The sequence below is a fragment of the Falco punctatus genome (genome assembly GCF_963210335.1).
Source record: "Falco punctatus genome assembly, chromosome: 7".
Lineage (NCBI taxonomy): Eukaryota > Metazoa > Chordata > Aves > Falconiformes > Falconidae > Falco > Falco punctatus.
In genome coordinates, this window is record NC_137587.1 from 46329674 (window position 1) to 46345296 (window position 15623).

General features: G+C 49.6%; 1 protein-coding gene across 1 annotated transcript in view; it reads left to right on the plus strand.

Moving 5' to 3' along the window:
- NEMF (nuclear export mediator factor) overlaps window positions 1–15623 on the plus strand; it is a 162394-nt gene that overhangs the window by 136249 nt on the left and 10522 nt on the right. The gene's annotated exons all lie outside the window — the stretch shown is intronic.

The window sequence follows — 15623 nt, forward strand, 5'->3', positions numbered from 1 at the left end:
CCAGCCACATGAAGGTTGTGGTATGATAAGACTGAAGTTACTTGGGCAAACACTTCTCAGTTGTGCCAAAGACCTGGGGCGAGGGTTTTGAATTCCCTGTAAGGGGATTAAAAGCATACGGTGCTGTCCTGCTGCTTAGGCTGTTTTTTGGAGTGTCTCTGCTGCTGTCTGTGAGATTACTGATGAGATGAATGTCTTGATGATGCCTGAAATGGCAAATGGGCTGATCCCTTCCAGCTAAGTGCTCTGCATCTAGTTTGGAAATCCCTAATAGCCTTTTGTGGGTTTTTTTTTTGTCCCACTGGTTATTAAACTGAAAAAGATGGGAAGTCAAAGAGGGAATGGAAATAAACCAAGGTGCTGACCTAGTTGGCTGGAGGATTTATTCTGTGTGGTAAAGGCTCCCTCCTGAACTGAAGCATGGCTGTACCTTCCTGTCACCAAGCCTGTTCTGGTTACTGCAGTGATGGAAGCAGAGATGTGGTGGATCCCATGGCATAAGGTCAGCACTGAGCTGCCAGAGGTAGGTAGGCAGGCAAGCCTGCTGTCACAGCTTTTGGCCTTCAAATGTTAAACTCCCTGTGAGGAACCTCTGGGGATGTGCAGCTGCTGGGCAGGGCTTGCAGGTGTGTTCACAGCAAAAGCTGAAAGGCTGGGGAGGTAATGCTGTGGGCTGGTAGTGATGGTACGGGCTCAGTGTGCTGCGTTTTTCCTCAGCTGGCTGGTTAAATCTGCTGTGGTCAGTTGGTGACTGGTTTAGGAATTACTTGAAACTAATGAGAACTAGAAAAATACTTGGTAAGTAACGCAAGAAATGCAAGTTGAAGCAGCTGGCTGGGTTAACTCCTGCATCTGCTGCGCAGGCAGTGGAAGCAGGGACAGGTATCCTGGGAAGGTCCTGGAAGATCCAGGGATGCCACCTGGTTGAGTACAGATGGGGTCAGGAAGGCCAAGGCATGGATGGAGCTGAACTTGACAGGAGGTGCAGAGAATAATAGTAAGGGCCTCTACAGGGATGTCAGCCAGAAAAGGGAAGTTTTCTAAAGCTAGTAGATTCAAACTGGTTATAAGGGGGGAATTTTACGCTGAGGGTGATGAGACACTGGCACAAGTTGCCCAGAGAGGTGGTGGATGCCCCATCCCTGGTAATGTTCAAGGCCAGGTTGGACAGGGCTCTGAGCCACCTGATGGAGTTGAAGATGTCCCTGCTTGCTGCAGGGGATTGGACTAGGTGCCCTGTGAAGCTCCTTTCCCACCCATTCTATGAGCTGGGGGGAAGTGTGTTGTTACCATCCTAAGAGCAGCTACCATGGCTTCACTGCAAGGGGACTAACCACACAGCTAACTACAAATCCTGGGGTGCTAAATAAGATCAATTCGTAGTTGAAGGCTGGTATAAAAATTAAAATGACTGTATGGGGCTGTCTTGCTCAGATGATTCCTATCAGCCCTTTGCTGTGGGGTGATGACATCAGACTGAACAGATTTCTGGCAAGGGTTTACTGCATTCTAACAATGCGCCAGTTCTCAAAATGCTGTGCTGACCAGCGTGGCATGCCTGCTGCAGCCTGCGAAGGTGGCGGGGAGCAAGTGGTTCCTTTCGGCAGCTCCTGTTACCAAAGGCAGCCCTGTGTGGCACGCAGGGATGCGTATTTGGGGTCACTTGGGGAGCTATGGCTGGTGCTGGTCCAGTTTGGTGCTGGAGTGGGGAAGGGTCAGCTTTGCCAGAGGATGTTGTTGGGCCGCTTCCTCTTTGAATGAGGAATGGTTAAATCCCTGGTTCTTATCTGGAAACTCCTCAGTGTAAAGGTGAGCTTCTATACTAAATAAAAATAAAAGATTTAGTTCCTCTGGTGATTTTTTGCTTCCCCCCCCCCAGTCATTATGAACAGTCATTAAAGATCACACACACGGCCCCCCCCCCCAGCCCCCAGCGTCTGTTGGTGTCTGCAGGGAGGTGAAACCTACTGGGTGTGTTTGGCTTCAGCGTGATTCTGAAAGATAAGAAAGCACTGAATGCCTCTCTAACAGGTTACTGGGTTTCTTATGTCGGGGGTACTCTCACTGGGGAAGAGCAAGTCGTGTTCTAAAGCATTATTTTAACCCATGCTACAATCAGAAAGATGTGTTCTTTTTCGAGGAAGCGAGTAAACCGGAGAGCTTTGCTGCTGGCTGCTCCGGATGCCCTGAGTGGGGAGCTGCAGTGCAAAAGCTGGTCTCAGCAACTGGTGTGAATCATCGCGCCTGCTGCGGGGGAGCTGGTAGCACTGGGTGAAGCTGTTGCTTGGGCTCTGTGGATGTGGATAACTGGTCAGAAGCATGAAATGCGAGGAGTGGTTGTGATGACAGCTTTGTACCTGAGAGCTTTGAGCTGCTTCTCCTGCCCCGCGCTGTGTTTGTGCAGTGCCTCTTCCTGCACGGGCAGCAGTCGTGTGCGTGTGTCTTATAACCTGGCTGTCTCTGGAGAAGCAAATTCCTGCTGTGTGCGGAGCAGTGCTGTCTGGGGCAGCACCCTGACACCAGGGAGAGGCCTGATGTCTTGCACCAAGGGTTTGTGTTAGCAATGGTAGGTCACTGTGATTCCCACCATGTGAACCTGATAACCAGCCGTGCCTCTGCTCACCGTGCAAGGTGCTTTGCGGTTTTGCTCCACGCTGTTTTCATGTACCTCCTCATAACTGACCTTAGTGTAAAATTTCAGTGAAACACAAGGTCAGTAAAGATTCAAAATGGGAAGGGAGAGTCTTTGCAGTTCCCACAGCTGGTTTTTACACAGAACTAGGTCCAGTTTGCCTCCTGCTACCTATTTGAGGTGCACAGCTGTGCTTGTGGCACTTCCCAGTGGGAAGCGTGTTCCTGCCCCCCCCCCCCCCCCGTGTTGGTCACAGGAGGATGCCCCCTTGCTGGGTACCAGCCTGAAAGCTTTGAGAATGGCAGCGGTATCAGAATTATTTGGATGCTCAGAGCTGCGAGGGACATTCAAATCTGGTTGGGAGCAGTGGATATCTGTCCCTCTTTCCTGAGCAAAGCTCCTTTCTGGTGGTGAAAAGGCTTTGGGGGCTGCTGCTCCCTTTGCCCTCTGTGGGTGCTGTTGCAGGGCAGTGAACTGCGCTGCTCGAAAGTGGCTGAGGATTTGGTCCCCAGAGTTAAGCACCACAGCATCTGTGTTAGACCTGTGTGATGGAAAACAATAACAATAAAAAACCTCTCTGTACCAGATAGCTAGGGATGGCCATTGAAAAGCAGCTTCCTATTTGAAAACAAAGCTAAAATATGTTTTTAAATTACTTTGTACACATTAAAATACCTGAATTGTCACCTTGTAATTTTGTAAATGCTTTAGGTGCTCTTTGCCTTTTTCCTATTCTACTGCTCCCATCTTTTAAGTCTAGAGGGAAGGCCATGTAGTACACACTGCGATGCCTTTTTACCTTATTGCTGCCTTAACTAGGTATTTATTGCCCAATATGCAATGAAGACTAGGTGCCAAAACCTTGAATTTCCTGTTATAGTGAAAATTGCATTTAGTTTCTTCCTAAAGCTGATGGTTACAGACTCTGAAGGTGCACAGATGTGAAGCTCAAACTTATTTGGAAGCAAAATGATTTATAAAGAGCTGCTGATTCCCCTAAAGAAAAGGTAAAATCAAAATACTCTTCAAGGACTTTGCATTAATAGCAAACAACTAATACATGTTTTCCTGTAGGGAAATAACATCGCCTGTTTGGAGCCAAGTAAAAGGTAGTGATGCCTTAGCTTTCAAAGAGATGAACCTCTAATTGCCGAAATAGAGTTTACAGGGGATTTGAATTGTTGAAAAAACACTAAATTGCATTGGATTATGCGCCAGATAAAATCTACGGTTGTCAGAGGCTCCAGGAGGAATTTGCAAGGCTTTGGGTAAAACACTGGCTTTTACTCTCATCTTTAGGCTATAAAAATAAAGCTGTCTGACATGCTTAGATAAGGAAAAAAGTGTGATTCCTTCAGGTAAGCTGTGGCAGCAGGGTGCTGTGGAAGCCCATGCCTCGCGATGACCCTCCTGCGTGCAGAGGTGCGCCTTGATCTGGTTTATCGCAGCAGGGGGCTCGTGGGACTGGGATGGGGGATGATCTTCAGGCTGTTTTCCTACTTACAGCACCTTGAGGTGAGTGCCAGGCCCCTGGCGGATCCCCATCACTGTGGTCAGGACCTGGCTCCTTGCTCTTCTGCAACCTGCTCCGCTGCCGTGGCGTTCAGCTCCCCAGCTGTCAAACTGGGATAACGCTTTCTGCACAGTGAGAGGTGTTGAAGCAGGGAGAGCAGCTTCTCCGGGGATGTGGATATTCCCAACACTGACGATACTGAATTCCTGCAAGGAGCAGGTTCTACCTGGGGCAGCTTGGAGGCTGCTCCAATGGGTCAGCTGCAGGCGATGCTCGGAGTGGAGCATGCTGAACTTAAAGCTGTTCCTCATTGCACCCCCAAGCTGAGGGAAAGGGACCTGGGAGTTTTGGGAAGAAACAGGGTGTTTGGTGGTGGTGGCTTTGAGCTGCTGCTCCAGATGCAGCTTTCTGAGTGCCCTGGGCTCTGTGGCATGAGGGTCAGCCAGGAAACGTGGAAGGGGTGCCTGGTCCTGGGATGAGGTTCAGTGCCCGTGTGAAGGTGCGGTGGACGTGTTCCCCTGTGCATCATCCCATGTATCAGCAGTGATGGCACTCGGTGATGCTCAGCTGGAATGCCAGGCAGAATTTCTCCAAGAGGGACTCTGGGCAGGGTCTTACCAGCCACCCACCCCGGGTCAGTGCCGGGGGCAGGCTGGCGGCACAGTGCAGAACCTCTCCCCCCACAGGTAGGGGGGTTTCTGCCATCCCTGGACACGTGTGGTTTCGGTATGTAGGGCTGAGCGGTGTGTGCAGGAACCCCAGCGCAGCAGTCCATGTCTGAGTGCAGAAGCTAGGTGGCACAGTCCGCCCGCAGTTTCAGCATCGCCGGGAGGCTGGGACCAGCCCCAGCCCGGCAGCGCGGGGTGCCCGAGCGCTGCGCCCAGGGACGCGGGGCTGCTCTCCGCGAGCCGCAGCACGCAGCGGGGCTGGCCCGCGGGTGCCCCGTGCTTCCTTGCTTTGGAGAAATCCCTGTGTGTTTCGATCGTTGCTGCTGCACCAGCCCTGGACGGCAGGGCCGAGGCACAGCCCGTGGGTCTGTCCCTCTTCTCGCTCCTGCTCGGGTCCTGTGTGACCCTGGTGGTGACACAGGTGTGACACCAGAACCGAAATTCCAGTTCTTTGGTTTCCTTCTGTTCCCCCCACCCCTCGGTTTTTTTATTTCTTTGTTTGTTTGGTTTTTTTGTTTTGTTTTTCACCTTTGGGCTCAGCTTCACTGCAAACTTTGTGTTTTGGTCCTGCACGTGCTGTCGCTTTGGAGAGAAAGCTTAAAAACATACCCAAACCAGGGAAGTGCTGCCTATCCCTGGTCAGGTCATCCCTGGCTTTCTTCTACCTTCGTGCTGAGTTCACCGGCTTCTTTACAAGATTGTGCAGAGCTATCCCCACCTGGGCTTACACTACAAATACTCCCAAACTTAAGTGCATTTATTAATAAATATAATTTAGAAAAGTCTAACGGGCATCTACGTGTTACTTCATGTGGCTAAAAGCTATGCCGAGTGCTGGGCTGATGCTCTCTGCTTGGGGGAGAGCATCGCTCCTGTGCCCGTATCCTGCTGCTAGCACCGAAGCTGCAGCTGATTTTGGCAAAACACAGGTTTATCCCTGATTTCTGCAGGTGGCCAACACCAAAAGGCTGGCTCCGCAGTGATGCTCGCATGTGGAAGGCTCCTGGTTTACAGTTTTGTTTGCTCCTTTGGCACAATCCTCTGCTAAACCTGCTGCGTCCCAGTGCCCGGACATGCCCCCCCAGCACAGGGGTGCAGCACCTGCTGTGCAGCTGTGCTTCTGCTCCGAGTGTTTAATAACGTGGTGGGATGAACGTCTAGGAAAGCCCAGGCAGATGGGGTTTGGCTGGCTGTGTGGTGAGCAGAAGTGCTTCTAAATAAAACATTTTCAAAGACTGGCATTAGGCATCAGTGGCTCTCTAATTCGTGCCGCTTGTTGGGAGTGTGTGTTCATCGCAGACAATGTTTATTTATGGCATGTAAAATCTATTTCAATCAAATAATTTCCATAACTGAATATTTATGCCAACATCCACTGAATGCTCCTTGACTAAACTGAAAACTATTTATTCAGTTATAAATGTTTACTTGTTTAGTGTTAAAACTGCTTTAAACAAACTTAAAAATCAAATTGACGTCTTCCCCGTTAGTAGGATTGCCACTGTATTCTAGACATCAGCTTGCTGAGCAACGTGTAATATTTTATTATAGTTTCAGCTCAAACAGCCTTTGTATATTTAGATCCTCTAATGGCCCAGGCTGCCCAGAGCAGCTGTGGGTGCCCTATCCCTGGCAGTGCCCAAGGCCAGGCTGGATGGGGCTGGGAGCAGCCTGGGCTGGGGGCGGCGTGTGTCCCTGTCCATGGCAGGGGGGTGGGAACTGGGTGGTCTTCAAGGTCCCTTCCTACCCAAACCATTCCGTGATGATTGTATGCTCTGAGCGCTGACCGTGCTTGCAGCAGAGCTGCTGCCCTTCTCAAACAGCTTGGTCTTACGAGGACAGATGAGTTACGATGGCACTTCAGTGTAGCAAATGCTCAGTGTTAAGTCTTAAATAATACTGTGCTGAGTAAACTCCAGGTCGCTGCCTCGCTGCTGAGGTGAGGGTCTCCCGGACTCTACAAATTAGGATGAACCTGGAAGCGTGAGAGTTTGGGAGATGTATTTATGCCCTGAGGGAGCATGTTGTATTTGCAGCTTGTGAGGCAGACAATTTTATATGCCTTGAAGGGAAACCTGCATGTTTTCCCTGCGTGTGTCCAGTGGGACAAGGGGCCCTGGGGTGGGTGGGTGGGTAGGCTGCAGCCACTGTGGCACGTTGTGCCATTAATCACACGGTGGCTGAAAGTTGCCCGGAGGCAGAGTATCGCCCTGCGCTCCTGTGTGTATCTGTGTGCCCCCACCTGTCCTTTTCCAGGTGAGCTCTTGTCAGGCTATGAAGCCCTTGCTGGGACCTCCTGGGGCTGTTTTGGGAAATGCACTGTGTTTCTCCTTGCTTTCTTGAGCAGCAGGGGAGGTAGGTGGCAGCAGGGATAGAAATCAGGTCTGCTGCATTTGCAGAGGAGTTGTATATAGTTCAGGTCTGTGATTTTTATTTTAAAATTTTTTTAAATTAAAAGGGAAAAAAAAAAGGCTTTGAGTGGGGCAGAAATGGGAGCTGAAATACTGAGGGGTGCAGGAGTTACTGCCTGGCCTCTGTCATGGGTAAAAATAACTTAAGCCACTTCCCTGCCATGATGAGGCATCTTTGCAGGGGCAGGGGACAGGACAGTGTGGCTCAGCCCAGCGTGCAGCCAGAGCTCCGTCCCCCCGGGGTGGAGGCAGCAGCCACGTGTGGCCACCAGCCACTGCTGCTTGACCGGGCAGTCCTGCCTGTCCCCTCCTGACCAGGGGTCCCCAGGACATGGCCACCGCAGGGTGGTGACAGGCTCTGCACAGAGAGGGGCTGAAAGCCAAACGCTGATACCCATGTTGCTGAGCAGGACTGAGTGATTTAATTACCTGTAGGATAGAAAGTGAGTTATTCTGTATCTTGCATCATTGAGAGGATGAAGCTGCCCCTCCTGTCCCTCTCTGCAGCTTCAGCCGATCAGCTTTTCCCCACAGCTGTGTCGAGCTGCTGCCTTCACAGCCTGTGGATTTTTATCATCTTCTTCTGGCACCGGATCGAAAAAGGCTTGTTGGGCAGTGACGGTGGCTTAAAGTGAATATTTCATCAGAGTAAAGGCATGTGGGAGCCAGGGGCCCTTTTTGCTGTGCTGACAGCTCGTGCTTGTGTTGGTGAATAAAAACAACTCCAAAGCCACTGCTGTGATGCTTCCCACAGCCCTCTGCCAGGAGGGGCTCGTAGGTGAGCTCTGCAAGGGGAAATTGGTGCCAAAGCCGGGGATTTCTTGGATGCAATCCAACAGAGTGTAGCTGAAGTCCTGCCTCCGGTTAAAGCTTTACGCTTTGCAGTGGGGGCTTTGCTTATTCAGCACACTCTCCTTGCTGTGCTCTGTCTTGCTCTTCTCCATCCTCCTCCTCCTGTGCCTGCAGTAACTCTGCAGAACTGGGATTTCATACAGAAAACGTGAGAATTTTAATGAGGATTTCACATATGCTGTAGAAATCCCCTCCTAACCAAACACCTGGGATCCTTACATGTCTGCAGTGTCTTCTGATGGCTTAATTACTTTTTGCTTCTCTGTTAACTCCCCTGTATTGATGGGAAAAACGTTGCCTTGGTCAGAACAGCAGGTGGAAACCAGCAGCCAGCCCCTGCCTGGGGGTTTAGCTTTGCTCAGGACCACTTCTTGTTTAGCTGATTTTCTTGAAGATCTAGGAACACAGATATATACTTTTTGTGTGTGTATGCAGGCATTGTTTATCACCACTTTGATCGCGTATACCCTGGGTAAGCACTAAACAAACCCTGGGAAATAAATGGTCTGTGGCTTAGAAGAGCAGAAAATCCTCTGGAGTTATGCCCCGAGTTTATGGCATCTTGTCTGCAACACTGGTGCGCTCACATGAGCCGTAAAACTTGGTTATGTTTCCCCTGCTCTTTCCCCATGTTTGATGTAAGGTGTCACAGCAGTAGGTGGCACAAAATCGATGCCCAGCTCGTTTCTCCCAGGCGTTCATCCCAGCGTACGGTGGGGCTGCGGCCGGGGGCTCGGGGCTGCGCTGGGCTCAGGGGGTTGGGGCTCCAATGGCTCACCCTTCTAAAGACTTTGTGGGATAAAGCAGGTCTCACAAGTCTGGATATTCTCAGGCAAATATTTTCAGGTCCAACTGTACATCACTCCTAGACCTCATGATGAGTTACAGGTGTTAGCTGGGGAATGAAAAAACCCATCTACACGAAGTAGGTAAGCAGGCGCTTTTTTATTGCAGCGCTGGGTTCTCGGTGGGATCTCCACAAATCAAGCACACCTATGCAGATTTCACCATTACGTTTATACACGAAAATTACAAGGTCGTACACTCCCAGTTACAATGATTGGTTAGTACTTTACGTATATCTGCTGTGTCATCCTCTTCTGTTCCTACACTTGCGCAGAGGAAGGGTCTTCACCTGGGCAAAGGTCTTCTTGACCTGTGGGTGTGTTCTTTAGTATTATAATGAAGGTAGTTGACTTTGGGACGCCTTAAAAGTAGGTTTTGTTGCCAAGTTGGACGGCTAGATGTGCCTTGCCAAGTGGTCCAATCACTCATCCTGTACACAATAGAACCCAGATGCTCTGGTTATGGTCTAGAGAATAAGGACTTCAAGTAACACAGCCTCAAAAGACAAGTAGCACAGCACCCCATACATCACTGGTTAATAAGTGTTAACACAGTGCTAACGTGGAGGCTGGCTTCTTGAAATCAAGATGTTCCTATAGTTAACTGTTTCACAAATAAACACCAAATACAGAAAGATTCAGTAAAACTTTAAGACAATCTGCAACATAGGGATATGGGACATTTCCACATTTTTGGGGAATGTTTGGGTTGAACCTGAATGATCATGAGCAGATGCTGACGTTCCCTCTGCGCAAGGGGATTCATGAAGTTACGGCCAATCAATGTTTCCTGTGATACAAGCAGGTTCAGCAGCAGGAAGGAAGATGGTATTTTAGGATCACACACATCCAGAAATGTGTCCCTCCCCTTTCAGCTGGTGGTCGGGTCTGAAGTCCACCTTAGACCATTAGTGCAAATGTGTGGTTGAAGATATGGATTCCACTTGCACTGACCGGTTACCCCTCCATAGTGAGGTGGTGCCCGCTGAGACACCAGCCAAACCGGAGCGGTGGGGGGTTCTCTCCTTGCACAAGTTACTGGGTGTAAAGCCATATTCAAAAGCAGTGATGAATGCAGTAAAGCACATCTGTGTCTTATTAACAGAGAGCTGAACTGGGAGTTTTGTAATATATATGTTAGCACGCTGCTGGCAGCACTTCCCAGGGAAGTGAGGCGTTGCTGGAAGGGATGGAGCATGGGGTGAGGTGCTGCACCCATGGGTGGCCAAACCGCTCCCCGGTGGACCTTGTCTCACCCAGGGCTTGCAGGGTCTGGTCGCTGCACAATGGCTGAGCTTCCTTCTGCCAGTAATGCCAATTACAGGAGCTAATGAAGAGAGGGGAGTTGGTCACCGCTTGCTTTTATTCCCCAAATGTCATCGCTCCTGAAGCATATTCTGGCATTTAAAACAAATGACTGCAGAGGAGTCTTATCAGCATAGGGTTTTATGTGGCTCACAAGGTCCCATCTGTGCTGCTGGGTGTCTGGTCCTGCCTGTCCCTTCTGCTGTGGCAGAAAACACAGGGATTTGTTTTAAGCAGAGTTGGAATGTGTGACCCTTGTGGGTATGGTGCAAAAATGGACCACGACTCATACAAAATTTAAGGCACTTTCTGCTGGGTGGCTTGTCCTTGGCAAGAGGCTCAGACTTTTTTCTCAGATGACAGTCAAACCCCTTGTATTTCTCCAAAGCCAGACTGAAATGTGGCTGCCAGGTGGGTTTGCAATGTTTTATCTTTCGGCTACCCAGACATAGTCCTCTCTGGGGGAGCCTCAGCAGACTTTCCCTCTAGTTGTGCCTTTTGCCATCTGTCCCTGTGCTGGAGAGACTTTCCCTGCTTGGAGAACAACTAGAAAATGCCATAGTTTTGCTGGTTCTTTTTTTTTTTTTTTTCCCACCTGCAGACACTGCTCCGGCATTATGGTCCAGGTGCTCCAGGGAAACCTCTTGTCTTCGTTTGCCTTCAGGTCCCTCTGGGGCACACTGCATTTTGCTGCTGCAGCCAGGCTATAAACCAGATTGCTAGATGGATATGGGCTTAAAACCTAAAATTAATACCTTGCTCTGTCCCTTGGCCCACTTGAGATATTATGGGGCCAGCCCCAGTCTTCAGCTGAGGTCCTCCACCCATCCATGTCTTCCTCAGAACTTGCCCATGGTCCCTGCTGCACCCACACCAGCCCTGATGTGTCTTTGCAATTAGATATTTACACCTTTGATTGATAGTTATATTTTTGCCATCAAGAGGAAAAGACAGTTTAAATGAGCAGCCTTGTTTGCAGAGAGGCTGTCCCAAGAATACTGAGGGGGGGGTGAAAGGGATGGAGCAATGCCTCCCCTCCCCGGAGGGCTGGCTCAAGCTGTGGACGTTCATCCCACTGCAACACAAATTACCTTTTCTGGCTTGAGAAATGATCAAAGTGTTGGCTGAAAACTCAGTTCCTGGGGTAAGGAATGAAGAACTGACAAATAACCCTTGAGTCTTTTATTACAGAGCAAAATCGTTTTATCTTATCCCTACTAGTGCCATATTCCAAAATATATATCAAAAAGATGACGTGTCTTTCTCACTTGCAGTTTTCTGCCTTAAAGGGTGTTATCTCTCCTTCTTGGGGACTGTAGGTCCAAAAGCCTTGCAGAACACTTCTGTAGCATGGATGCACTTGGGGTTCCCCATTTACTTCCCTCCGTTACCAGTGACAGTGCCTTGGGTTGCACCATGAGGACTGGACCCCAAAACCTGTGTTTTGGGCTAGGATGACAAAAAGGGAATAAAAGACAGAAAACATAAAAGGAAACATTATTTCTTTGCTGTTTTTATCTTAGAGAGCTGAGTGGATGGGCTGGAATTGGGATGGGCTTTGAGCATCAGGAAGGCATAAAACAGGCTGGTTTGGGGCTCTGAAATGGGATCTTTGGCTGTGGCACAGGGCTTCCTAGGATCTAAACTGGCTGGTGTCTAAAGCTGAGAGATCTTTTTTTATATATAGGTATGTAAGCACATGCGAGTGTATGTTTTTCTTCCACCTCCCCACTAGGCAGGTGCTAAAGATGCGAAGATGGGCTGAATCTCCAGCTGAGAGTGGCTGGGGTGACCCTCTGGATAAGCAGCAAAGCGCATGCTCCCAGCCGCTTCGGCATGGATAGAGCTGTTCAAAAGTGTACTGTCCACAGGAGGTAACCTTAAATTACTTTAAAATAAACACAGGTTCCTGGCTTTGGTGAGTGGATTTCTTCTTTGCAGAGGGATGAAGCAAATCCAGTAAATAATGCTCTGTGGTGGCAGTAGCTGGATGGCTGCAACTGGAAAGGTCTCAGCGCGTCTGGAGGGAATGGAATAGACTGATTTACGATTTTAACAGGCATGGCTGTGTAGGGGTATCATGCCTATATGGTTTTAAAGTCATGAAGAGATATTAATAAAAATTAAGGCTGCTCTAAGAAGGTATCTGAGCCAGTGGTCTGGTTCTTGGCTAATTGATTACACAACTAAAGCACAGTTGTCCCTACAGAGACAGTCAAAGGACAGCTTGGATGGGTGAGGGGGGAGGTCTTAGGGTTTAATGCCAGATGGGGAAGCAGAGGGTTGGAACAAACGGTGTAATGAGGAGTAATAGGAATCGGTTAGAGGGACTGTACACTTGTCCCCATTGATTAGGCTGCGTGTGCAGGGAGAAAATGATTAATAGAAACACATAAATGAGAAGCAGCAGTGACATTTCTAGGGCTGCAGCCTGAGATGACATGCTGCCAAAAGGTTGGAGCTGCCTGGATACATGTGAACATGGAAAAGTGGTGGTTTTGGGTCAAAAGCCTGACCATGTGCCTCCAGGGCCAGCCCAGCTGGGGCTGAGCACGTGGGCAGTGGTGCTGTCCCACCAGGCTGCTTCCTTGCCTTAGTCCTGCATTAATTGTCATTCTGGTGGAAAATGCCTTAACGCGGCTGCGCGGGGTGGTGTTGATGGGGCTGATGCTCCCCCAGGAGTTTGCCAAACCCCACTTTCTGCTTGTCTGCACAACGCGGTTATGTTGTAGGGTGGAGATCAGGCTCAAAAATTTTCTTTAGGGGAAAATTGCACCCGCACTTCTCTGCCTTACCTCTGGCCAGGATGCACACTGAGCTTTGCTCAGTGTGGTTTGACATTGCATTGCCCTTGGTCTTCACAACACGAGGCAGCTCTGGACGTTTCCTTGTGGTCTGTGAGGTACAGGCACAAAGCAGTGATGCCAAATCGACCTCCTTCCACGGCCTGAACTTTTGCAATGGTGTGAATATCTCTGGAAGTCTTATTGCAAATCTCCACATCTCTTGGACCCAGTGAAAGCAGGCGGGTATGGATTAGCTGAGCTCCTTGTGAGGCCTTTAAAGTTCTCCAGACACGCTCAGGCATTAACAGTTTCCGTTGCCTCAGGCTTGGAAAAGTCATATTGGTGATCTCACAGGATTAGCTGTGGGGATGGGGGGATTTAAGAAGTTTCCAAAAGGTATATAGCCTTTAGTGCTCACCCAAAACCCCTGGTAGTAAAATTTATTTGCACTTCATATTTAATATGGTGGCTACCCATAGGACTTCATTCTTCTGCACATAATGAGTTTTGCAATTAGATTAAATCTTAGCTGCACTAAAGCCACATTTCCTACCAGGAATTTGGCTGGCCACCCACACCCTTCCTCACGCCCCCCCCAACCCAGTGTCTGCAGCTGGATCCAAGGACTTTGGTGGCCTTTCTTTGGGGTGTGCTGACAGCCATGGCAAGGCTCCTGCCCAAATCTGACCCTTTGTCTTGTGTAAAGTTATCTCAGATGCAGGTTCTGAGAGCGGCATGCTCCTGCCTTGCAAGAATGCCTGTCCTAGACTCTGATCCCAACAGTTTTTTGCAGTGATATTGGCCAAATGGTGGACATTTCTTTGAATCTATGGGATGAATGGAGAGTGCTCAGAAGCAGCGTTTGAAGGACAGCTGGACATGTGTGCTTTCTGCCATTTCTGACAGTCATGTGTGCAAGGTGATATGAGTGCTCCTTGAGGTAGGTCCCCACTGCTTGTGCACGTGCAAGCTAAGGAGCCAATGAAAGCCTGGGTGCTTAAACACCAGCTTGATGTGACTTGCTGCTTTGCAGGTGCTGAGCTCCTGCAGGTGCATTTGCAGCTTCCCTGGTTGTTGGCTTTTATTCCTCATATAGCACCATGTAGAGTCATCTGCGCATGATCCCTTCCAGCTGTAAATGGGACAATATCTGCTGGTGATTTATCTTGCCTTTTCCTATTTTGGACCTCACCCATGGCATACATGGCTCTGTTTGGTGGGTCTGGTGATTTTGCCTTTCAAAAGCAGTGTTCTCACTGACTTTGAAATGATCTCCCCCTTTTCCCTTCCTCTTCAATCACAGCTCAGGCATAACTCAATGAGATCGATAGTGATGGTCATGCAAGTGAGAGAAGGATGGATCCTCTGTGTGCATCACAGAGAGAAATGCTGCATTTGCTCTATTTCCCGCAGCTCAGCTTCCAGCCCAGTGTCCATCTTCCCAGAAAGATAACGCTGCATACTTCAGCCTTTCTCTGCAAGAAAGCTGCCCTGACACCGCTTCCATCAAAGCCGGTGGCAGTCTGATCCAGTACATTTACTGATCTCCTAATGAGCTGCAGTGCCCATCCTCATAAGCCTTTCTTCTCTCTTGGATAACGCAGAAGACCAAGTATGCTCCAGCAGCACCTTCCCCTGAACAAACCTTCCCACCAGATGCCCAGCCTCTGCCACCTTTAGTTCCTGCTTGCAGGGCAATGCCACGGTGCTGGGTGCAGGCGGAGCAGCTCTCGGGGTGTCACCAGCACCCGCTTGTCCCCCGGCAGGGTGGTGGAGCAGCGGCGTACAGCCCCCGCACACCGTGAAACTCAGCCCCGAGCCAGAGCTGGAGCTGCAGCCAGAGCACATACATCCGCAAAACACTTCAGCGGCTGGTGTCTCCTACCAGGGTCTCGAGCCGCCTCTCCCTGCGAGGACCATCTTACCTGCAGGAACATCCAGCTCAGCGGGTGGCTAATTACCACCGTCAAATCTTCATAGGCAGTTTGCTTGCGGGTAAGCTCTTGTCAAGGCATGAGAAATACAGTTTTGAAAAAAATCCTTAATTTTAAAGCATCCAGAACTTTTCTGATAAAAAGCACAACAGGGACATAGGAACTGGTCAGGAGCTGAGCGCGGGATGGATGGTGACCACCTCAGAATCAGTCCAAGAGCGACGCAGGCCAGACGTGCCAGGGCGAGCCATCACTTTCTGCAGTCCTATCAATCTGCTTGGTGCAAAGCACCAAATACAGAGAGGTGGCACTCCCCCTCTGTGTGGGAGCTGGTTTGATACCTGCATCCCCTCATTCTCATGCTCTCCTTGCTCCTGAAGGAGTTACCTACCTGCCAAAGGCACTGGAGTAATTCTCCTTGTTAGAATAAATTATGAGGATCACAGCCAGCCGCTCAGTTAATGCTAAAATCACAGGGAGAGGAGACTGGCCACTTTGGTCCTCACTGACCTTGAAAAGCAAGCTGGCAAATGCAACCTTCCATTTCTTATTGCTCTCCAGGATTAGTGGGATGAGGTCAGCCTGTAACACTAATTCACTTTGCTCTTAACTCATTTCATTACATTACAGGAAAGCATCGCACTCGGCAAGTGTAATCTTCAATGCTATTCTCCTCT